Raw genomic sequence first — 27528 nt, 5'->3', positions numbered from 1 at the left:
CCTATATAGCACTTGGGGTTAAAATTACCCCAAACTTCTAAAACCATAAACAAAAATTATGATTTTAAAAATTTGGGGTCATTTTAACCCCAAGTGCCATTAAGGGTTAATTTCCATTCTTGTGATGTTATTATAATTACTAGAGTTTATAGTTATATTTTTCTTAAGTTTTATCAAAATCGGCTCAAAAATAAATAACATTTCTATATCTTTAAATTAGAAATTCAAAATATTGAAAAATTTGACTTTTGAGCTTCACGATTTAAGGTTTAACGTTTTCCAATTTTATTAAAACTTTTAGAGTATATTTAGAATTATCTGGACTATAATATTCTCAATAGGTTTTACTTAAAATTCATAACAGTAAGGAAATAGAGCTCATTCGCCAAAAAATGGCCAAATAATTGGTTTTTTATCGAAAATTTCAAAATTTAAATCGCAGGTACGGAAAAACTGTAAGACCTATTTTCATAATTTTTTCATATATATATTTCTACAAAAACATGTTTTATATATGGAGGATTTCATGTCAAGTGAACCAATTTTTAAAATCGATGTCTTCCGATCGGGATGAAAGTTAGATCTAATGGATAGTAATTCATACACAATTTTTCAACAAGATCGGTCAAGAACTCTCTGAGTTAGAGGGGTTTCAAAATGTCAAATAAAAATTGGTTCACTTGACATAAAATCCCCCATATTATTAAAAAATGGGAAGTAAATAAAATATTGAGCTCATAAATTAAAATTTGTTATTTATTATAGGATTAAATTTCGATTTTAATGACTGTGGCACTAAATGAAAAAAGTTTGATCCGATTAATTTTATTATTGCAATAAAAATTAATTTATTGCTTGTTTACTTAAGTTTTCAAATTTTCAATCTAAATATTTGTTTTAGTTTTCCATAGAGTTTCTTAGACAATCTTAATCAATTGATCAATTCAATTTTAAAGTTAAATTTTTTTTTATAGAAATTAGTAGCACAATAGTTGACATTCCGAATTCACGTGCCCCAATGTTTATTGGGTAAGTATTGAGAGAATGTTCAACATTAAGGTGGGCCTTATTTTTTTTTATTTTCGATTTTTTAAAAACGAAGGGCAATTTTGTGTGAGGATACGATACAAAACATTTTCACAAAAGTTTGAGTTCGATTGGTTAAAAATTGTCGTGCCGCAAAGTTCGTGAGAACGAAATTGGGGGAAAAATGCAACATTATTCAGTTTTTGTAAAAATGTTGCCATTAAATAATTACTTTTGCTATTTAATATAAAATAATCGAAATGTGTACGTAATTGTCGTTGTAATGGCAAAATTTTTTTAAAAAATGTTAAAGTTATTAAAATTTTCGCCTGACCATTAACGTGTCTCAGCACGCTAGAACAAGAAATGTAGGAACAAAATTAGCATATTTTGAGAGCATTCACCATGTGTGTACATTAACATCTAAATAAATTCGGCTTCCAAAATTTAAATATAATTATCAGAAAGCCTAATAATTTATATATTATATATATGGGGGATTTCTTATCAAGTGAACCAACTTTTTAAATCGATGTATTTCGATCGGAATGAAATTTGCACGGCTAGTTCTATTGGATAGTAATTCAGACACAATTTTTCAACATGATCGGTGGAGAATTGTCTGAGTTAGACATTTGGGTGGAGCAGGAGTTTTTTCCCATACATGTAATAGTTACAATTATTGTTCTAAACAAAATGTGTCCTAAATATTTTAGATAGCTATTTCTTCAATCTTATTAAATTAAAAATAAAATATAAAAAATTTTTAATATTTTTTTTCAAAATGGACCCTTTTTTCTCAATAGAAAACTTAGATATTTTCCCTGAAGACCTATTTGTTCGCTTTGGATATCTATCAAAATAAATGTTTTGTAACTCAAAACATAAAATTTTTGAAAAAAATTGTATGTCTTGAGTTACAAAATATATATTTTTATAGATATCCCACTTGCACCGCACTAAGCGACTAAAAAGATTTTTAAGGAAAAGATGTAAGCATTCTTTTGAGAAAAAAAATTAAAAATGGACCCATTTTGGAAAAAAATTTCGATTTTGCAAAAAGGAAGTAAAAAATTTTATGTTTTGAATTACAAAATATTTATTTTGATAGATATCCTCCACGCATCCCACTAAGTGATCAAATAGGTATTAAAGGAAAAGACCTAAGCTTTCCTTTGGGTAAAATAAAAACTTAAAAAGAGCCCATTTTGAAAATTAGAAAATTGAAGTTAGATTTTGCAAAAAAAAGTAAAAATTTGTATGTCTTGAGTTATGGGTGAGAATTATACTTCAAAATACAAATTTTAAATATTTTTAGGTAAACAAAATTTTTTTTTTGCAAAGTTGTTTTTTAATTTTTTGGAAATTTAAAAATTGTTTTTTTAAATTTAAAAATTTTTTTTTTGTTTTTTAAAAATCGGGTTAAAAAATATTTTTTCCGATTTTGGTCCACATTACTATAGTCTTATATACGTCGTTGCATAGGTCTTTGAAATATCTATCTAGATATTAATGACTTAGTAATACAGATATAGGTCAAAAATCGCGGTTGTCCTGGTTTTTTCGTCATAAAAAACCAAGACAATTTGTGGACCGATTTTGCAAATAGGAAACTTCTCGAAAGCATGGCTGACGGAATTATTGAAGATTTGGATCCCGAAGATATCTGGGGTCCTCAGATAATTGATATCAACAGACAGACGGACATGGCTTAATCGACTCCGCTATCTATAAGGATTCAGAATATATATACTTTATAGGGTCGGAAAATTATATTGTGGAAATTACAAACGGAATGACAAACTTATATATTATACCCTTCTCACGAAGGTGAAGGGTATAAAAAAACTTTAAAAAAGGGCCCATTTTGAAAAAAAAATTGTAAAACGACTGCGAAGATTAAAAACATGTTAAGGTAATTTCATTGTGGAAATAACGGTACATATCGAAAATACGAGCTAACCTAAAAAAAGTGTAAATTTCGTACACAGTGTTATCATTGGATCTTAACAAAAATTGAAATATACAGGCCTGTCACAGAATTAAATTCCGATCGAAAGTGAAATTAATTCCGTATTTTACTACTTCAGAAAAAATAAAACGAAAATTTCTTTTGGAATAAAACCACTTTCAGTTTTCAAAGTGGAATTGATATTTCTTTGTAATTATTTGTTTTTCTAAAATTTTTAATCAATTTCTGTTCCAAAGGCTTTCCTTTTGTTTTCATATAAAAAACGCTGCACAGTGGGGCAGAATCAACATTTTTTGGAAAAAAATCTGGCATTACTAAATGGCTGGTCCGACCGGAATAAAATTTGAATTTTGGTTCGTAGCCAAGGAGTATTCGAGTTCCATGCTCAATGCAATGTACCTTCGACATGTAAAATTTTTAAATACGTGCCATTTTTTTGTTTCCCATCCGATTTCAAAGAATTTTATATTTTTGGAAAGCGCTCGGATCTTGAAAAAATATGCGTACGTGTGCTCTTTATCTCTTATAATTTCTTAGTTATATGCATTTCAAAATTTAAATTTTAAAATTTTGCCAAACCTTGGTCCGCTTTTTTTAAAAATATACTTAGGTCGCACTTTTGCACTTTTTGGTAGTTAAACAACTAAATTGCCAACAATATACAAAAGATTTCAGAGCAATAACAATTACGAATCCAAAAATAACCGATATTCAATTTAAAAATTCAAAAAATAGTATATTTTTGCTGTTTTTTGGACAAAAAGGTGACTTAACTCTTTTTTTATTAAAAAACAACTTTCTTTAAGGAAATATAACAATTTTATGTTTTTCTATAAAGTTTCTTTACGGAGAACATTTTGGTATAAAAGACCATGTCAAGAACATGTCGGCCCTACGCATTTTGGAAATTGATCTATTTTTTTATCAAAATTTCAACTTTGGGCCACATGTTCTAAAATCCCAAAGATGGGATCAGAAAACGGAAAGCAGTTTTGGAGACCCTGATGTGTTCCCTATTTATCCCTTGTTATTTAGAATGACAAAATTAAATAACGCTGAAAATTTCATTGAGTTTCGCTAATAAATAAAGATTTTATTATATATTACATATTCATTGAGTTTCTAAAACTAAAATTCATATCAAAATTTTAATAGGATTGCAAATATTAGGAACAATTTGATCCACATTTATTCCGAGCTATATGGTTTGTTTAGATAAGTTAATTTTTGGTCTTACAAAAAAATTTCAAGTCAATATCTCAATTAGATTCAAAAATATGCCACTTTAAACTCCGTCCTTCAAAAATATTGCACTTTTTCATACTAAAGAATTAGTATAAATTTTCTTAATGTGACTGACTGAGTCAGAACCAATGATTTGTTTTGAATAAAATATTAAGAAAATTTATAAAAAAATTTTAGTATGAAAAAGTGCAATATTTTTGAAGGACGGAGTTTTAAAGTGGCATATTTTTGAAGCTAGATCTAGCCGAGCGCTTTCCACAAATATAAAATTCTTTGAAATCGAATGGGAAACAAAGTTTAAAAATTTTACATGTCGAAGGTACCCGACTTTGAGCCCCCATAGCGCCGCCCCTGGAGCATTTGTAGGGCCCATTTTAATAACTTAAACTAGAATACTCCTTGGCTACGCCCAATTCAATTCAGCCGTTTAGAAATGCCAGATTTATTTCCAAAAAATTTCGATTCTGCCCCACTGTGCGCTGTCAAATTTAAAATAGAAATATAGAATTATTAAATATTTTTGGAATTAAAAAATTACACGGAATCTGAAGAACCTAAAACGAAATCGATCGGAATAAAAACTACGGAATTGATACCATTCCGAACAAAATGTGTGACAGGCCTGATTGAAATGAAAAATTACAACGCAAACAATAATATGTAAAAAAATGCTGTAAAGAGCAAAATATTAAAAAATATGCATTAACAAATCGATGACAAAATTCTTAAAATTTTCTGAAATAACTGAATAACTAACTTATATGTTACGATGCACAAAAAAATATATAATTTTGCATATTTTTGGTTGCCCTGGTTATAACATGTTTTCTTCGAAAATATTTCTACTTTGTGATTGCAGTATTAAAAAAATTATGCAAAAACCAAATAACGAATGGAGAGAATACGGTATTGAGCTATTTGGCATCAAAACCCCCTCGATATAAGTACTAAACTAAAAATTAAAGTGAAGGGAAATATGTAATCAATTTGTTTTAATAAATAATTATATTTAAACAGTTTATAATGGTAATGGTTTATAAACAATATTAAGAATTACAATTACTTTCTTCTCCTTTGAATTTGATTGCAGTATTTTCATTAATGGAGCCCCTGTATCTGTTGTTGGCGTTGTTACGCTTGCAAAAATAAAATAAAAGAAATGAAAATTAAATGTCATAAATGTACAAATAAAAAGTGTGTGGCAGTGTAATTAAATTTATATAAAGTCAACTTAAGTTGAGTTCTTCATCGTATCTTTTCATGTCGTTGTAGTTGTTGTCATTTTATTACTTTTTAATTGTCTTAATGATGCCACCGTTTTGTAAATCGTAAATTAAACAAGAATGATAAAAATGATAAATCACGGAGCTACAAACAAACAAATTCATTCGTTCACACATCTAAATATATTCGCCACAGAGTACAATGCACAAATAGACAGACAGACATTTAAATTTTCAAAAGAATAAGAACCAATGAATGAGTGAGAGAATAAAAACTCATTAAATTTTTAATTGTTTTCTGTGTTTTGGTAATTAAATCTTTAACAAATAAAAACTAAAAAGAGTTTAATTTGTTTTTTTTTTTTTTGACTTACCATCATTATCTTCATCATTATGATCACGTTACGTCTGATTTATGCCACATTAAAATCTAGAAATAAATGTAATTTTTAATTTACAAAATTTATTTATGAATGTGTTTACACGAAAATTGTAAATTGTATGTACATTTGTAAATTTGAATAAGAAAAACAATCGTATTAATTTAATTGTATAGCTCTATTTGCATTTCTTTTAATTAGCTTTTGTTATAAAGATTTTAATTTTAGATAAACTGATTTGGGTATAAATCTCTAGAGAGATAATTTATATATCGCTGGTATATATAGAATTTTGTAGACTATCATTACACCATGTTATAATTTTAATATTTAATATGTATGGGAAATTTCATATCAAGGGAACCAACTTTGAAATCTTCCGATCGGGATAAAATTTGCACCAAGATTATTCCTATTGGATAGTAATTCAGACACAATTTTTCAACAAAAGCTGTCAAGAACTCTCTGAGTTAACATTTTGGACAGGTGATTTCGATTTATTCGAAACACGTTTTTTTTCCAAATTTCCGGTTTATTTTAAACCGGTTTTTACAAAGGACTGTTTACGAGTTATTAGACAATCCGGATTTTTTGTCTCAAATTTATTTTAAAATTTAATGCAATTTCAGTTAATAACACTATCCAACAGCATTTCTGGAATAGAATAGCGACCATATAATTCTGAAAGGGCATCTTGAGCATCTAATTTTGTGGAATAAACATATAGTCCAGCTGGTCTGAGTTTTTTTTTAAATGGGTCGAAGTTTTAATTGTGGATTTTTAAAGAGAGGAGAAAATATAGTGTATAACAGTATTTTCTATAGAAAATATTGTGTTTAATAGTATTTTCCATAGAAAATATTGTGGGTTATTAGTATTTTCCTTGGGAAATATTTGGGGTATTCACATGGTCTGCTATAAGTCATATTGTCATAATGTCCTAATATATTATAATTGTTGTGTTTTAAACAAAAAAAGTATTATTTCATGACAAAACAATAAACATAGTTTTAATAGTTATATTAGTTTAGAACTTTTTTGTTTGAAACACAACAAAAATTTGTTTAAACTATCATAATATATTAGGACATTATGACAATATGACCAAATAGTATACCGTGTGAATACCCCAATTGTGTATAACAGTATTCTCCTTGGGAGATATTGTGTATAAAATACTGTTTTTTAACTCTTTATTGATTTATTGAATCTGTCTGTTATCGACCTTACAATAAGTATTTAAATCTTATAACTAAAATTAAAACAATTTGCTCTTCAACAAGAGAGCCCTAACTGTTAACACACAATATTTTCTATAGAAAATACTGTTAAAAACTATATTTTCCATGGAAAATACTGTTATATAGAATATTTTCTACAGAAAATACCGTTATACACCACTGTTATTATTTTATTGTCTAAGGCACAATATTTTCAATAGAAAATTCTGTTATACATTATATTTTCCATGGAAAATACGGTTGATAACAATATTTTCTATAGAAAATACTGGTAAACACTATATTTTTCATGGAAAATTCTGTTATAAACAACATTTTCTATAGAAAATACTGTTATAAACAATATTTTCTATAGAAAATTTATTATGTTTATACTTTTGTACGCAATATTTTCTTGAGAAAATAGTGCTATACGCAATATTTTATAGCATCTAGTCATTCGCCTTATGAAGCTTCACTAATAGTACAAAGGGAACTTGATATGCTACAAAAATGGTTATCGAAATGGAAAATATGTATTAACACAGAAAAATCAAATCATTTAACATTTACATTAAGAAAAGGAGAGTGCCCCGCACTATTTATAAATGGTTCTGAAATTCCAAAATCTGAATCAGTTAAATATCTTGGAATGCATCTCGATAAAAGATTAACATGGAAGCATCATATTAAAGCTAAAAGAGAACACTTAAACTTAAAAACTAAGAAATTATATTGGCTGTTAGGAGCTAAGTCTCGAAAACAAAATCATGATATACAAGACTATATTGAAACCTGTGTGGACTTACGGTATTCAGCTATGGGGAACAACAAGCAATTCTAATGTAGAAATTTTACAAAGATATCAGTCGAAAACACTTAGGATGATAGTAAATGCCCCATGGTTTGTAACGAACAAGCAAATTCATGATGATCTCAGAATTCCATTTATAAGTAATGAAATAAATAAATTTAGTTCCAGATATTTGGATCGCCTTAGCAATCATTGCAATATTTTAGCAATTACTCTTTTAGATGAAACAGATGAAGTTAGAAGATTAAAAAGGTTTCACATATTAGATTTACCCTACAGGAAATAGTATACCAGTGTACATATATTTATGTTCATAATATTTTTAAATTTATATGTATATGCACAATAAATAATATTAATATTTAATATTAAACTTAGTTTATTAAGCTTGCTGAAGTTTAATAACGTATGTTAAGTATGTTCTTTTGTTATATTATTTACTTATTATTGAATAAATAGATTGTAAATAAATAAATTGAGAAAAAAAAAAAATATTTAAGTATGAAAACGTCTACGAATGAAAAGTTCGTCACGCAGGATTTGCCGATATTACACTATCTTTTAAAATACACATTTTTAGTAGAAAATATACAGGAATGAATGTGAGATATCCGCCATACTTGCGCACTTTCCATATAATAGGGGGTCAGACGGCATGTATTGCTTGTGTTGGGACATGTATTCGATACATATGGAATTCCATGTGTATGTCAAAATTCACGTTATACATACGATTCATAATTTCCACGTTCAAACGTACATATGTCATTGCATGTGACATAACCTCTATTAGTTTATATGTTTGTTGTTTTTAACAATATATTTATTTAAAACATTTTTAAATAACAATAAATATATTTAATGCAATGAAACTTATTTTGTTATGATTTTTCTTTACTCTTTCTTGTTTTGTTTTTTTTATTTTGCACTCACACAGTGTTGTATTTCAAAATACAACACTGTTATACACACGAAAATAGAACATGCTCTAATTGCCAAAAATGTCACGAGTAATACACATGTATTTTACATACACAAAGTTTCATATGGATCACACGGTATGTATATGTTTACATGTGGAAAAATGTCCCAATACATGGCACAAAACACAAGCAATACATGCCGTTTGACCCCCCTTTAAAGGGAATCCAGTGACAACTGATATTGGGGATATAACTATTAACATTTTTTGCAAATGTGCAAAAAATCGAATAGAGCATTAATAAATATGAAACACTGACTGTATTAGTTTTCTCGGTTGTTAAAAAAGTTCACGGACCAAACGCAATAAATTTTTTCATTAAAAATTTTCAATTATTTTGAAATACAATATATTTTATTTTAATAATAACTGCGGACATACTTCGAAAGATAATTTTTAAATAAGGGAAGTATCCTCACACTTGCCAAAAAATTATGAAATTATTTATATAATTTTTCAGAGAAAACAAATTTGGTTTATTTTAAAAATTTGTTGTTGGTGCGTGATGTTTTTAATACCAAATGACCTAAACAAATGATTTTCATTACTTATAAAACATTGGCCATCATCACGTGGTGTTATGCCAAAAATTTCGTCAAAATTAGTTATATCCCTAGTGAAGAGTTTATGTAACAAATTTCTATGAAAATACGTATTTAAATGGTTAGGAATTTGCGAGTGAAAGCCCATACATAAATTTTAGCGATCTCAGTCATTTTAACCAGTTTTAATTCGATAACTTTTTACAGCCATCATAATCAATGAATAATGGAATCAAACTAGTTCCTGATGCTGCTGCAAATGAAGTTTAAATGTAATATTTTGGCGGCAAGTTTCCTATGTCCATGAGCGTGTATATAAATATAAAAGTGTTTTGGATTTTAAATGATGCTGCTTGCAGATACACGCATATAGATAAATATAAACATAAGAAAATACTATACAACATTTCTACATATAGAGTTTTCAATAAAATTAAGGTTGCGTATGAAATGAAATAAAAAAAAATAAAAGTAAAAACTCATCTAAAGAATCGTAAACTTTTTTACGATTTTTTAATGGACTCTTGCAATAAGTGTATGGTGCTCGTTTGACTTCCATTTGTATCGTGTGGCTTTTTTTGGGAACCAAATCTTTAGCTGCATGTGAATGACTGAATTCTCTCCAAACGTGTTCGCTATCTAAAGTAATAATTTAGAATTTAGAACCAATTTAGAAAATGTATTTTATGGTAAGCAGTACCCCTCCTGCCTAGACACCACATAGGGTTAATATTACACAAAATATAATTAAAACACTTGGTACTTCTCTAGGTAAACATGAAATCTTAAAAATACACAATTAATATGATGAAGTAAAACATGGCGTTGCAAAAGGGAAGAGTGTAGTTGTTGGAAATCAGACGATGACATTTTGTATTGTGAATTGTGACATTTCATATAAATTTGAATTGATTATGAGATTTCTAAATTTGTAATTCCAATTGGTTTTTATTTGCAATCTAATTGAAATTTATGATGACACCTACACATTGCCAAATTAGAAAATGCAAACGATTCTAATTGGATTGAAATTAGCGACCTCTACATTAGCACGCTCGAACTTCGCCAGGTAATAAACAGTTATTTGTTGGTAATGCAGTAACTATAAACTAACGGCAGTTATTTGTCGTTAATGCAGTGTTATTGTTGCAGATTTCACACATTTATGCTTGTAATTTCCAACCCTTACAAATATAATGTGGGTTTCGTGTAATGTTATTAGAAGTAATTCTATTATATTTTCTGTAAACACAACAGTTTGCATTTAACATAACTACGGAAATGTTATAATTTAACGCTTCAATGCGCAAGACCGTTTATTGTATCATATTCATTTTAACAGTTATCAATAAATAAAACTTTAAAAAAGTTCAACTGAGAAGAATATTTGCAATTGAAAAATGGTTAAATTGAATGAATATTAAGAGATAATAAAATTAGATGGATTCAAACTTTTGTAGCGTTCAGTCTGAAATATCCTATTTTGATACAACATTTATATTTATAAATAAATAGTTTTGAAGAAAGTTAGTCGAAAATTGTGTACGATTTTAAACAAATCTAAAAAAATCATTGTTCAAAAATTTAGAGCACATGTTTGAAGTGTCCTGCATCATGTTATTACATGCCGGACTTCTGTTCAAATTCATATTGAATCTTTATTCTGCATAAAAGGAGACTGTTTTTTGATACCCTACACCGCCATAGTGACAAGGGTATAATGCGCAAAGTACGGGTCGCAAAAGCCTATTGAAACTGGCTGAAACCGCTGAATTATTTCACCTAGCCCCCATACAAATGTCCTTCTAAAATTGGACTTTTTCCATCATAAATGTTTAATTCATATAGGTATCTTCACAAATTTTGCTCCAAATAACTTTTATGCATATATATGTACGAAAATCATGTCACCTAATTTTATGACGATCGGTTCATAGCTCCCATATAAGGCCTGCTTCCACAAATTACTTTAACGAGCATAAACCTCTTAAAAATGTTGGCATTCACTAGGGTTGCCAGTTTTATTTTTACAAAAAGCTTAATCCATGTTCGTCCGTCTGTTTGTTGAAATCAATTTTCTGAAGACCCCAAATCTTCAATAATTCTGTCCGACATGATATCGAGAAGTTTTCTATTTAAAATCAGCAAAATCGGTCCACAAATGGCTGAGATATGAGGAAAAAACCAGGATAACCTTTATTTTTGACCTATGTATATCTGGATTACTAAGTCAATAATAAAGACAATATGGATATCTAATGATAGATATTTCAAAGACCTTTGCAACGACGTATATAAAATCATAGTAAGTTGGACCTACAATGGGTCAAAATCGGAAACAATATTTTATAACCGGAATTTTTTTTCGCCCAAAAAAAATTAAAAAAACAACAAACATTTTTTTAAAATTTAAAAAAAAAAAATTAAATAACAATTCGAAAAAAAAACCAAAAAATTAAAAAAACAACTATGGAAAAAAATTTTGTTTACCTAAAAATATTTGAAATTTGTATTTTGAAGTATAATTTGGTGAAGGGTATATAAGATTCGGCTGTGCCGAATATAACTCTCTTACTTGTTAAGGTGCTAAGGTTTTCTCCTCTGGGGTGTATCAAAATCTGGCTTCGCATCAGAAAAGATTGCAGAACGGTTTTATAATATTTCAGAAAGCGGATTTTCATTTCGAATCAGAGTATGAAATCGTTGCAACCTGACAAAGGCCAACTATGCCTCCGACCGAACGCCGGCAATGCAAAAAGTTTATAGTATGCGAAGCCGGCTTTTAATAAACTTCAAATGAGAACACATATGCAAACAAATTTTAGTAAGCGAAGAAATAACCCAAAGTAGTACCCAACAAAAATGAAATAGCTCCCAATACAGCAACATTATGAAATAACTCCCAAGAAAAAATTATGAAATAAGTCCCAATTTGTATAAAAAATTTGTTGGGTGTTATTTATTTTTTTTGTGCTGAGTTATTTCATTTGGGAGTTATTTCACGGTACCGAGGTTCAGGCTATAAATTTGAGATTTACAAAAAAAAAAATAGGTGTTCTTCGGAAGGCTCAAATCAGTAATACAAATTTTTAAATTATTTTTCTTCTATAGTACTTCCAAAATTTTAACTTTAAGAAAAATATAAAAACATTATTTACTTAGTTTTTGTTTTCTGTATAACTTAACATTAATATAAGGAGTGAGATCGAAAAAATCATAACATACATAAATGTTAACAAAAAAGAAACCAATAAATCTACAGTTTCGATTTTTTTATTTGATTGAAATTATTATTACAACTTACAAAAAGGTTTTTGTAGAGTTTTCTGTCACTTTGTTCGAATAGGTAGATCTCCATTAAAATCTACCACACTTTTGGACACATGCTCTGACACATGTGGTCTTCAATTCCCATTTAACAAGAGCCCAATATCTCTTGAACTTAGCTCCAGGCAGCTTGGAGGATTTGCCTCTATTGTTACAAATAACACATTATTGTTCTTATACCACTTAAGACCTTGGTTACCAAATAAGGCCAAAAATATGTGGACACATAAAGAAGTCTTATCCTCTTTTGTAAACATTCCTTGATGTAAATTTCGGTATTTATAGAGCCCTTTGTAACAAACGTTTGGCTTCTTTTGTCGCAACTGAATATTGTTTGCCATACCAAGAATTTTTGAGAAAATTTTAGATCCTAAACTTTTCTACAACAACATCAGCAACATAAAAATATTGACCAGACATTTCCAGAACATACATTTGTTTCGTCATCCATTATGCAGCAGGTATATTTTTTGTATAAAATTTGACTTCAATTTCCGTGCTCTGTCTTTGGCCTCTAAATTTTTAGCAGAGTTCCTGCCAAGAACTTTTTGAGCCTTGTATGTTTTTAAACCTGCATTGGCTTTAACTTTTTATACAAAATAGTCCGATAACTGAACTAACCGAACTACTTTCCTAACGGATGTGTTGGGAGCTCTCTTGCAAATGCTTACTATTTATTGACTTTAGAAACATTATGTGGACCATTCCTTATACCTGAACAAGGTTTTCTATCAACGGAGAAGTTCTCCTGACACTGTTTAATAATATTGAAATCAGTTTGACGGCAGACCTTTAGTTGTTTGGCCAACTTTTTGTAGGACCAAGTTGAGTTTTGTTGAAAATATTTAATAATTTTAGTATGCACTTTTTTCTCTTCACTAATTTTAATCAGATTAACAACAAATTGACATTAAACTTTTCAAAGGTAAATTGATGAAAAAAAATCAAATAATACTTGCGTTAAAAGTTTTAAGGAAAAAAGTGTGTTAAGGTTTTTTCGATCTCACTCCTAAAGTACTTTTATCGAAAAAATACTTTTTTAATTTTATTAAATTTAAAAATTTTTATTAAATATCTAGATATATATATATAGGTTTCTTTTTATAGATTCTACATATATATTCAAATCGGATCGAGAAAAAAATTTGGCATAAATTTTAATTTTCCATGTACTCAAAATCCAAATGCACAACTTAAACTCAGCTACACTTCTGCTATAGTCATAGACAATTTTATTAAAATCGGAATAAGCTTTTTTTAATTTATACTAAAGTCCAGTGTGCCAAACTTTGTCAAATGCTTTTTCAATATCCAAAAATACTGCTGAACAATACAATTTTCTCTGTAGTGCATTGGAAATTTCTTTGACAGTACGGTGACATTATTCTGGTGTGCCATGTTGGTGTCTGAATCCAAACTGATAATCAGGGATAATTTTTGGATTCTCCAGTATTCGCAGTAGTCTTTTGAGAAAAAGTCGTCCAAAAATCTTGGAAAAACTGCTTAATAAGCTAATTAGCCTATAAGACGATACAGCATTTTCAGGTTTGTTATGTGTTAATACCTTTACAATTTTTGCGAACTTCCACTGTGATGGAAAATGATTTAATCTCAATATTGAGTTGAATAGAGTTGTGAGAAAAATTATGCATTTTCTAGATTTTAATACTTTTGAGTCAATATTGTCGTAACCAGGGCATTTAGTGTTGTTTAATTTGTCAACAGCATTTTTTACCTCAGCTTTAGATATATGTTTTATGGGATGATCCATTTGACAAGGAATATCTAAAAAATTCAGTATATCGTCTCTTGTTGGCTGATCATTTAAAATAAATGGATTGAATGTTATTTCTAAATGCTCTTTAAAAGCATTGGCTTTACTGATATCAGATCTACACCATTCGTCAATATTATTTTAAATTTACATTTTTTTTTAGATGGTCGTTTTAGATATCTTGTCGCGTTCCACAGATTGTGTTAGTTATCTTCAAAGATTCATTCAATAAGTTTTTAAAGAATCATTTTTGTAATCTCTTAAAAGTTTCTTTAAAAGTTGCGATGATCTGTTTAAATTTGTTTTATCTAATGGACTTCTAGTGTTTTGGTATATTCTTCATAATCGTCTTTTATTTGCAATGAGTTGCCTAATTTCAGCCGATAATCGAACATTATAACCATTAGTTTGATGTTGTTGTGGAGTTGATATAAACGCTGCTTCATGAATTATGTTGGTAAATGATTCAACGGCGTCTTCCATACTGCATTCATCTTTAATTGGTATATTTAAGTTCAAATTTTGTTCGATCCAGTCTCCAAACTATTGCATGTCTGTTTTAGTGTAATTATTTTTATTTTTTGGCCATAGTTTGAAGTATTGTACTAAATGCTAAGATTACGGGGCTATGATCCGAGCTTAAGTCAACACTATCTGATATATCCAGAAATGATCTTGGTATTCCTTTATAAATATAGAAATCCAGAAGATCAGGTATTTTTTTTAGGATCACTAGGCCAGTATGTACCTGGCCTAGACAAAGTTGAGTAATTGATCTTTGAAATGCATTTATATAGCTGTCTTCCTTTTGGGTTCGCAAAACGAGATCCCCACCATGGGTGTTTGGCATTAAAGACACCACCAACAATAAACTTGGAGCCAAGTTCTTTAAAAAAGCTTTCATATTGTTCGCATTTAACACTATGCCTTGGTGGGAAGTAAACAGAAAATAGTTTAATACTTTTATTATCACATGTTAGTTTAACACCGGCAGCTTGAAAAAGTTTTTCTCAATTGGATGCAGAATTTCATATTTAATATTACTATATTCAAGTGACTTAATATTAATTACCCTTTTATATTTCTGCTCTACTGCGTTATCTATAGCAACCTAAATCCAATGAACTTTTGTGAGATTAATTCGCATTTTTTTCTTACAAAAAATGTTTAATCTTTTAAACAATTGTTTAAACTTTAATAATGCAGTGGAACCACACCTACAAATATGCACACGTTTCACTTAGTAATTCAAAAGTCACTGTAAGACAAATTCTGTAAGTTATAATAATAACTAAGATGAGTTAAATCTGAAGAAACTTCTGATGTAGCAGAGATTTTGATAACAAAAAATTAACAAACATTGTGAATCATGTTTAATTAAATACCTTCCTTATACAGCTCAAGAATATTTAAAGAAAACTTACCACACTCCCATTTTTTATATAAACCATTTGCGAAAGGTTGCATGCATTTTAAACAAATATTCTGGCAGTCGAAGCAGCAAAATATTGAAGTGAGCAACAATGTTGCCTCAAGAAGGAAATCAACACAGAAAGAAAGAAAAACGTGTGCGCGTTGTTAAACCCATTAAACTGTCTGCCAGGTTTTCAAAATAATGTTGGGATTTTTGAGTTTTAAATATACACGCTACAGCTTGCAATGATTAATGTTGAAATCAAATTAAGATCTATAAAATAAGAATTCGCATGTCTATGGGAGAGGTAAAGCTAATACGTGGCGGGTCACATGGAACCAAAGTAGGGGATCTCGGGTAAATGAAAAGTTTTTGGGAAATATTGTGGGACACCTCAAATTGTATAGAAATTACGGATTTATTTCAGCAATGTACACTATTTTGAAACGTTTAACTGCTGAGTAGATAAATACAAAGTCGTTTTCACCAGCGAATGTTTAATTTTAATTGTTATTAATTAAAAATTCAATGAATGTAAAAAGCATGTGCAAGAATATTTAAATATGGCAATAGACATTAAAGAATGATATAATGTGTTCGAGGCATAGTATTCATATCGTACGTATACTCATTCAGCACGAGTTCAAGTATTTAGCAAAAAAAATATTTTATATTATGTATTTGTGAGCGATTGAACGGCTTAACTAACGACAATAAACAACTATTAGAGGTGTAAATGGTACAAAACAAAATATTGTCCCCAGATAAACATTCCAACATTAAGGAGGACAATATCAATTATATAAATGGCCACAAATGACTTTTACACCCCATTCACATTTATTTTATATTAAAAATTGTTTCATTCGATGACTATGGACGCGACGCGATGACTTCCAGTTTCAGTATTTTGTCCAAAACACAAAAGAATACGCAAAATAATCATAATAATGACAATACAATAAGTGTGTTCACTCTTGTTCTCTCAATATCTTACTGGCATCAGTGTGCATGAATATATTTGACAGAAATTATATGTTGGTGTGTTTGCTGATGTGATAAAATGTGAAGGGGGAGAAGGAAAGAGGCTATTGATCCAAAGGGGAACTTTACAAATCAAATCTCTTAAGGATTTTCCTTTGGTCGTCTTGTCTATGAATAAGTACTATTTAAGCTTAAGTCAAAGTTGGAATCCTTTACGATTGTCCACACTTTGAATTGAATATACAATTATGTATGTGTTTCTCAAACTACACCCAGAGAAATAAGTCAGAATAAAACTCTCGATTTTAAATTGTTAAAACTGAATCAAAACATATATCTGAACATTTTTATAAAAGTTAAATTTTAAAATGTTTCAAACAACTGCGTCTATATAAATTACGACTCCGTTTAAATAATAAAGTTAATAAAAACTAAACTTTTTGGTTATTTTTGTCTAGTGTTATGATAATCCAACTTTCACTCATCGAAATATTTCCTAAATGCTGGAGAATAAAAATTAAAAAGGAAAAATCTTGAATTTTCAGTCCTTGTTTCATTATCCTTTGGAAAATGTAAACAACTGTGGGGTAACATTTGAAACATATCTTCTTGGTTTCTAATTTTTGAGTGTATTTTATTGTAATTTGTAGGTAAGTGAATGAGAGTGTGTGTGTATGACTGCCCAGCAGTTCTAGGAGACAGTCTCGAATTAGTGAATTCACTCATTATTTAGGGTTGGAACTAGTTACTTCAATAGCCACGTGACTAGTTATTTTAACACGTGTATATCCTTTTTGATTACAATGAGACTGTTTGATATCTGGTCGAAAGTAGTCAACGCATTGGATTCACATACTGGTTACATAACTTCAGTTACCTTACTAGCTACCAAACTGGTTACATGATCAGCTATATAACTACTTATTTCAACAGGTACGGTAGCTAATTAACCTCAAATAGTAAGCTAAAAAGACATACCATAGACAGTCCAATAAACGATTGCTTGTAAACAAATCTTCCTCCGACAAATCTCCAATAGATTGCTTCTGGTGGGTAAAATAAAGTGCAGTACATTTTAGGTTACTAAGAGACACTAAAGTGACTATTGACTTCATGCTATGTTACATGAGATATCAGTATACTGAAGCAAAAATAAAAATAAACTGTATGAGAATTATATCAACACAATTTGCATAATACCAGTATGTACGAATTACTCACAAAACGTCTATAGTGACTACACTCCACATTACTTAGATACACTTAAGTAACAATTCACGCCAGATTACTTGGGATGTATAAAGTAGCCAATTGTCTTCTCTCTGCACTACAAAGAGCACATACGTGTCAAATGACCAAAACATATAAATTTTAGTCAGCCAAGTGATAGGACATTTGTGACAATTACTGTCTTTAAGGGGTACATTGACTACTTGCTTAACTGCTGGGTGTCTATCCCTTTGTATGCATGTTTTAGTACATTTATTTTTAGGGTTTTATCATTTTACTCAATCGTCAAGTAATACTCATACATTTGATTTCATTTTTATGACAGACACAACATCAAGAAAGAACATTTCTTTTTGTTTCTGTTTGAATTGTTCATAATCTTATATGTAGTATATGTAGGTACCAACAACAAAAACATCAGCAGATCCAGCACCAGGAATATTAAACGATAAAAGTTGAATGCCATTACATTTAAAGAAATGTTGTTGTACGACGAGTACCGACCAACAACAAGCAAAAGTACTCACTCTCATCCATATGAAATGACAAACAGAAAGAAAAATACAAGAGAAATGAACTGACATGACAACTGGTTGCTGGTGAAGAGGATGTTGTTGGTTGCCCACTGGTTAAAAGATGAGGAAAGAATCAGCTTTTTAAATGCTACATATATTGGATATTGGTTTGTTCGTAACAGTCAATGAATTTTGCACATGGAGTAACATGAGTCAATACAAATTGGTCCTGAGTATGACGATGTTGATGATAAAGAAAATATATGCTAAACTTGTTTTAAATTCAACATAAAATTAATAAGAGTTTCGAAACGGAGCTTAAGACTAGATCGACACATTCGATCGCTACATTCAAAAGTGTTTCGAATGGTAAAGGCATTTACAGACTACAATACTGTGTATTAATATTTCGCTAAAGCGCTTTCATATCTATCTGGATGTATTTATAAATACAAATAATACAAACAATAAATGTGAAGAAAACATAAAAAATACAGAGTATTTGCAGAACAACATCAATAACACTGTGCACGAAATTTACACTTTTTTCTGTCACGAAGGGCACATAGTCGGATAAACGGTTTAGTTTCTTGAATAAAGTAAAAAAAATATAAAAAATATAATAAAAGATAAATCCATCCATTATTTCATTAATTCTGAGCGATTGGCCAACTCCAGCAGCTTAAAAACAGCCCCCATACCATTACGTTGCATCCTCCATGTTTCACTGTCTTTTTGCATTATCGTGCTTGAAGCCGCGTGTTAACTGATCGTCTTACGTAGCACATGCAATCACTTCCGATGATATTAAATTCAGATTCGTCGCTAAATAGGACAGTCGTCCATTTGTTTTCTGACCAATTTAAATGCTCCATAGCTAACTTCAAACGTTTCTGTTGATTACGTTTCGATATAAGCGGATTTTTGCGCGTAGGGAAAACGTCGGTGAAGCATGCAGGATGCAACGTAATGGTATGTGAGTTGTTTTTCAGCTGCTGGAGTTGGCCCATCGCTCAGAATTAATGAAATAATGGATGGATTTATCTATAGAGACATCTTGGAAACAGTAATGCTTCCAAATTCTGAGGATAATATGCCTCTTCCATGAGTTATTCAGTACAATAACAACCCCAAGCACTCTTCACATGTTGTTAAATCGAGGTTAGCACAAGAAAGAGTTTTAGTAATGAAATGGCCACCACAATTACCGGATTTAAATCCCATTGAAAACTTTTGGGAAATCGTTACTCAAAGAATCGACCCCGAAAATTGCACTAATTCAGATATTATGTTTCAAGGATTGGTAGATGCTTGGAACGCTATTCCTGCAAATTTTATTGCCAATATGATAGCTTCACTGCCTTGCCGATGTAAGGCCGTCATTGAAAATATAGGATTTGCCACCAAATATTAAGTTTTATAGACATAAATGTTTTAGAAGCAATTAGTTGCATATATCAACCCATACGTAGTTTTTTAAATTGTTTTTCTTTTCAATGCAAAAAATTCTGAATTAAATTTCATATTCAACTTTTGTTGAATAAAACAACTTTTGTAAAATTATGTTTTGACCACCACTGTACATACATATATGTATATCTTATCTCTTTCACTAGTCAAATTTATGGATTCAAAATCAACAACAAACAGAAAATTTACAGAATCTTGCCGTTTTGTTAAAACGGCACTGCATTGCCGACTATTGCAGAACTAAACATAAAAGAATACTGTACGATGTAGCTAATTACTACGATTTATGTATCTTATCTTTTGTGAATAAAATTAAGAGCGTATGTATATGCATTTTCCAATTTTTAATGACGTTTTAAATAGAAAAAATTTCGAAATTTGTCTAAAAATATTTTTTTTGCAAAAAAAAAAAAATTATATTTCTAAAACGACTGCAAAGATTAAAAACTTGCTAAACTTAAAGGTAATTTTATTGCGGAATTTCGGTTTTTTCAGTTTATTCAAGAAACTAAACCTTTTTGAGTTACGCGAATATATTTTGTGTAATCTCCTCCATTTTCGAAATAACGGTATATCTCGAAAATACGAGATAATCTAAAAAAAAGGTTAGCACCGCTGAATTCAGTATAACTTGACAGAAAAAAAGTGTTAATTTCGTGCAAAGTGTAATCATACCTATGATCACCTTAACACAACATTTATCCAGGTCCAATAGCATTCTGGTACCTGCCATGTTCAATATTGAGTCCAATATACCCCTTCAGGATAGTCCAGGGCAGTCTCCAACAATACATCAATCTAGTATTGTAGCTGAGTGGTTGCTTCTAAAATTCAGTAACCACTCAGTGGTTAATTCAATAGCTTTAGTAGCACAATTTCCACCGATTAAGGCACATGTATAGAAAGTCTATCTCATCTTCCGACATCCAGGCTCATATCCTCGCCAAGTTATCAGCAATACAATTGCCTTCATTATAACTGTGTCCATGTACCCAAGTGAGTAATGAATCCCTCGCCGTCTCATTCAAGGATGCCGGACAATCCTGCACTATACTCGATATTGTATAAATACCTATCAGTGAAAAGCGACTTTGTCGCTGTACGAAATGCAATTGATTCTGCAAAAGTTTTCAAGTAAACTCATCGTCATCTACTATTTAGAATCATAGTAATTCTTAAAAAATTATATTGAAAGAGGTTTATATTGTATATTAGATGTTTAGGTATCAAATCAGACCAAATGTTTGATATAATGTGTATACAATGAATATAAAAAATTCACCAAAACATGAGATTTATTAATTTTAGTCCCAAATATTAAAAACCGGTTAACCGAGGGATATAAACCGGATAACCGAAAATCAGCATTATAAATTAACCGGTTCGCAAAAAACAGACATTTCTAAGAAAATTCGGGTTTTCGGTTAACTGGAAAACTGGTTTATAAACACTATCTTGTACATATGTATAATAACATTATTGTTAATAGAAAATGCACCAATATCAAAAAATCTATTTTTTTTATTTTATCATAATTGAGTTTATTAAAATCTACAGAAGTTGAAATATACTCGTAATACAATACCAATTAACTTATTTCTTCAGACCTTATTCAATGTAATCATTAAAATCGTTAGCCAATCTTGGGTAGAAACAAAAAAGTAAATAATTAATTTTCTTAAAATTTTCTATTTTTTTTAAATATTCATGATCATGTGTAGGGTACACAGTACATATTCGATACAATAAAAGAAACCCCGAATTTCAACAACAAGTAAAATGTGGAGTTAAAGGAATATTCCCAAAAAAAGAATCGACTAAAAATAGATACACAAAATGGCATAAGAGACCATTTCACAACTTGCAACATTAAAAGGGGATGAAATTTTAAAACAAATACACAACCGCAAACACACACACACACAGCTCAACAACAACAAAGTAGAGCAATGTATAGTGAGACAAGAACAACAACAAGAGAAATGAGTTCAAAAGTCACAACATTCCATTGCTAAAAACATGACCATGTTCTCACAATCAAAAACCATTATGGCCATTGAAAATCAAAGCAGACAGACTGCCAAGATGGTTCTTCTCTCATGTAGTTATTTTAACAATAATGTCTGACCAGGTTTATCATCGTATTATGTTTGTATTCTAATCTACGTACATTTGTATGTATCTTTACTCAAAGGTATGTTCTTGATACTCACGAATATTCTGTGTACGTAAAGTGGTTGATCCGGTTTCTTTAAAAACTTTTCTTTGTCTTGACGCAAAAGATACAAAAAAAAAAAACACAACAGTTTGTTCTAAACTTAGCATAAGTGTATTTTGTGGTTTCTGTTTCCATTTGACTACCCAGAGTGCAGTGCTCAAGTAAGTATGAGAGTGTATGCTAGAGGATTTGCGTAAATATTGCACATATTCCAAACATGTTATGTTTGTGTACAAAAAAGTATCTACATATCTACCTTTTCGGCCATTATATGCAAATCCATAGTTTTATTTTATTTTTATGGTTTGTTCCGTATTAATCATTACAACAGTGTTACGCTTACGGTTCACGGTTGTTAAAATTCATACAAATAAAATAAACGTTGACCGAAGACTCGTATCTTTGAGATTTGAATAAAAACCAGCAACAAATTGTATATTGTTGTTGTTGTTGTTTTTGTTACATTTTAACGATGTGAAAATCAGTATACAACCCATTTGGGCGTTTACCAAAAACAACAACAGCAATAATAACAACAACAAAACTCAAAGCAGCTAAACAATCACGTTTTGCGTTAAAGTTTTTTTTAATTTTTTTTTTTGGTTTTTTGTTTTTGCTCGTACCACAATCATAAAAATACTTGTACGGCATTAAATCATTTTGTAGTCATTAAAACCAGCTTAAGTACTTTTTTTATTTTATTTTGTTGCTTTTTGTACGTACTTTAAACATGGTAGTTGTTTTTGTACATTGTACACTATAGACACAAAAATAAACGAAATGAATAGAGTAAATATTTATTAATAAATATTTTTGTAAAATAAATTAAAAGTATGTGCCCTTTTTCAGGCGAATGATCGTAATAAAGATGAAAAAAGCTATTTTTGCTGGCACCCAAAACGAAAAATAAAAGCGCCAACTTATCAACTTACAATCACGCCCGAAATCTAAAATATTCAAATATTTTTTTTTGTTTTGTTTGGTTTTTATTTTATTACTGTACTACGAGATACATTTCAGCAGACATTTAAACAATTCGTAAATACATTTAAACATTCATGTTGAGTAAATAATAAACTACATTTTTATTTATTTCATTCTTTATGTTCTCATATTAATTCATACATCAGAGTACAAGTAATGGCCAAACAGTTGCCATCTATAATTTTATTATTTGCACCCATTTAATAGCTGGGAAATCCCTAAAATGACTGGGATAAGTGATGAGCTAGCTACAGGTTAAGAATAGAAACAATTTATTATACCCTACACCACCATAGTGGGGAGGGTATATTGGGTTAGTGCTGATGTTTGTAACGTGCAAAAATATTGTCCCAATGCCCACCTTAAAGTATACCAATCTGCTCAGGATCACTTTCTGAGTCGGGGCTTGTCTGACCATACTATCTTACTTGTTTTTAAAATGAAAAAAGTAGACTTTAACAAATTATTTTATCCGATTGTTTCATTGATATTACAAATATACAATGAACAATATTGTGGTATATGTCTTGAAAATAAACAGTGTTCAAATTGTTTAATTTTACATTAATTTTAATTTAAATTGATTGATTAAGCTTTGATATTTTTACAAATTAAACATGAGTGTTTTTAATTCGCAATTACTCTATAGCTTTATTTGTAGTCCGATAGGACTTGAAATTTTAGAAAATAACACAAAAAAGTTTTATCAAAAAATTTATTTTTTTCGAAAGATCAATACATGGCACTAACATTTGAAAATTATTTCTGGCATATGGCGACTGTTCTTGATGAAGCGCATTCTGGATGTATAATTTTGGGCAAATTTTTCGTTGGCCTCCAAGACATCAATTGTTGCTGGTTTATCAGCATAAACCAGTGACTTCACGAAATAATCGAGAGGTATGAAATCGCAAGACCTTGGAGGCCAATCCCAGGTCTATTTCTCAAAATCGAATCATCGTCGAATTTTGATTTCAATAAATCGATGGTTACGATCGCCGTATTGCAAGTAGCAACATGCTGTTCAAATCACATCTAGCCCTGATCAATGTCATCCATATTTAAAAAAAACAAGTAAGAAAGTATGGTCGGTCAAGCCCGACCATATAATACCCTACACTAAGTAAAAGAGCAAAAAAATTTTTCATTTAAAATTTCAATAATTTGTATTTTTGAGTGATTTTCGGAAGTGGGGTTATATGGGGGCTATGACCAATTATGGACCGATCACCATGAAATTAGGTCATGTGATTTATGTCTATATTAAAGTTAAATATGTTGAATTTTGTGTGTTTACCAACATTTTTAAGCGATTTATGCACGTTAAAGTGATTTTCGGAAGCGGGTCTATATGGGAGCTATGACTAATTATGGACCGATCGTAACAAAATTTGGTGACATGAATTTTGTGTATATAAAACTTATTTGGAGCGGAATTTGTGGAGATACATATATAAATTAAACATTTATGACCGATAAAGTCCAATTTCGGGAGGACATTCGTATGGGGGCTAGGTGAAATAGTGGACCGATTTCAGCCAGTTTTAATAGGCTTGGTCCTTGAGCCGAAAAAATAATATGTACCAAATTTGATCGAGATATCTTCAAAATTGCGACCTGTACTCTGCGCACAAGGTTTACATGGACAGCCAGCCAGCCAACCAGACGGACGGACGGACGGACGGACGGACGGACGGACATCGCTTAATCGACTCAGAAAATGATTCTAAGTCGATCGGTATACTTTCAGGTGGGTGTTAGACTAATATTTTTGGGCGTTACAAACATCTGCACAAACGCATAATACCCTCCCCACTATGGTGGTGTAGGGTATAAACATTGATCATGGTGCGGTAACGATTTCCTTTGACGATTTCCTTTTCCTTTAACAGTTAACCATTTTGTTAGTTCTATCGGGGTTTAACAAGCGTCTTAATTCTTGGAAACTTTAATAATCATTTAATTCAGATCGAAATTAGCGTTACCGAAATACCGGTAACGGTTAAAATACCGTCACTGAACTAAGCCAAAATAACGGTACCGCTTAAATACCTTTACAGAAATAATCCAAATTAGCGTTACCTTTACCTTTTAACCATTATGAATCGATAGCCAATTCAATTACGAAATAATTGAAATCAGTTGAATATTAGACAAATATTTGAATTGTAACTGTTTAGAAAATGATTTTTTCTGTGCAGAAACCAACAAATTTATTTTCTTCCTTATTAATATTTAAAACATTTTTGACACGGCAACATTGGCAGCAACATAAACGAGTACAAATAAAATACAAAACAATTTACAAATAAACATTTTATTTCGTTAAAATTACATACTTGTGGCTAAATGAAAATGGTATTCATTCAGCATCTCCGTATCACATCAGAAGACGCCTTATAATTCATAGTTGTGGATATTTTATGAGTACTTGGGTTACTTTACGAGCCCATTAAAATGCGCCGAAACAAAAACATTCATAATTAAAGTTCGCTTCCAATTTCATTCATCATCGTCTTCATCATCATCTACATCATTCACAGTAAATTGGCATCTTTTGTTTTCGCTCTTAATAATGGGGCGTTTTTTATTTTCTTTTCATAAAAAATTTGAGCTGGCGTTTTGGTTTTTTTTCGTGGTCGTTTAGTTTGATTTTAACAACGAAATAAAAAATCTAAAAACTAAAACAAATGTTTTAATAAATTGTAGCACATTGTTCATAATTTTCGCCATAAAAATGGAGCATTTTAAAAATAAAACGTGCTTAGATACACTTCATAAACTAAACAAAATATTTGTTTTTCTTTTGTAAAAAGAACAATGTAATTTTATTTACTTCTAAGGGAAGAATGTAAAATTTATTTTTGTTTTCTTTTGCAAATATTAGAAAGAGTTATTACAGTGATAAATAAAGTCCAATGAGATATTCAGATGTTTTAAAACTTCAATTATGTGTCGTATTTCTGATAACAATAAGTTCTATGCCAAAAGCAAGTGCCAAGTCGAATTTTGGAATATTTTAAATTTTATAATTGGATTAAACAAATCCGTTTGATTGATTTAGAATTCGAATGCTTTAAAGAATTTATTATCATTATTTTTATATGTATCAAATATTACTTATTTTTTTAAATACATAAAACTATTTTAATCTGAAGATTTATCATATTTTGTATGAAAAATATTAATTTTAAGTTAAAAATCTTATAAATGGGGATTTCATGTCAAATCTTTTTTAAATGTCTTGAGTTACAAAATATTTAGTTTTATAGACATCCCACTCGCATCCCACTAAGTGACCAAAAAGGTCTTCAAGGAAAATAACTAAGCTTTCTTTTGAGCCAAAAAAATAAAAAAAAGGATCCATTTTGAAAATAAGTCAAAGTGAAAAAATGTGTCTGAATTACTATCCCACTCGGAAGTCATCGATTTCAAAAGTTGGTTCACTTGACATGAAATAACTTATATGTTTTATATATTATGAATTTTTGTGTCGAATTTCCGCCTGATACCGAATTTTTTAAGATATTTATGCGTATTTAACTCATTTTCGGAAGTGATCCTTATATAGAGGATATGGTCAAATATGGATCGATCCACAAACAAATATTGTCTTATGATATTATGATACGAAACATATTTATTCTATTCTATAGGCATTCAAGCACTTTAATCCTAAAAGAAATTTGCTAATAGAAATCATAGGCGGATTTTTAACATTTTCAATTAATTTTGTTATTTTATTATAGGAATAATGTGTGCACAATTTCATTTCATTCATTACATAACTCTGGTCAAAGAATAATAACAGAAGTGAAACGCTGTCAAAAAAAACCTAAGTCGGTTGTCAAAAAAAATCTAACTATAAGAATGTATGGGTAACATTTTATTTATATGTATTGGTTTTCAAACCACTTTCACCACACTCCTCAAACACACAGAGTTGTAAAAAAGCGACCTTAAAAATTTTAACAAAATTTTATTACAATTAAATTTAAAAATTCAAACAATTCTCAAATTATTTGAATTATATTTGACCTGGAAAGATTTTATAAATAGATTTTTCTGCTTTTTATTCCATAATTTCTTCAAACATTTAATTTATTTCAATTTCTTATTAATTTTCAATTCCAAATTTTACAAATGTGGTTTCAACCCCAAAAAGTTAAAAGTAAAAAAAAATTAAAAAAAAATATTGTTCGTTTGTG

General features: G+C 29.8%; 1 long non-coding RNA gene across 1 annotated transcript in view; it reads right to left on the bottom strand.

The window, feature by feature from the left end:
• LOC135961980 (uncharacterized) overlaps positions 1 to 27528 on the bottom strand; it is a 335365-nt gene that overhangs the window by 11187 nt on the left and 296650 nt on the right. The window contains exon 4 of the long non-coding RNA XR_010576621.1: positions 5841 to 5896. This is a non-coding gene — a long non-coding RNA (uncharacterized LOC135961980). The remainder of the gene's footprint in view (positions 1 to 5840; positions 5897 to 27528) is intronic.

This window comes from Calliphora vicina, chromosome 1, assembly GCF_958450345.1.
Source record: "Calliphora vicina chromosome 1, idCalVici1.1, whole genome shotgun sequence".
Lineage (NCBI taxonomy): Eukaryota > Metazoa > Arthropoda > Insecta > Diptera > Calliphoridae > Calliphora > Calliphora vicina.
This window is presented reverse-complemented; position numbering and strand designations above follow the sequence as displayed.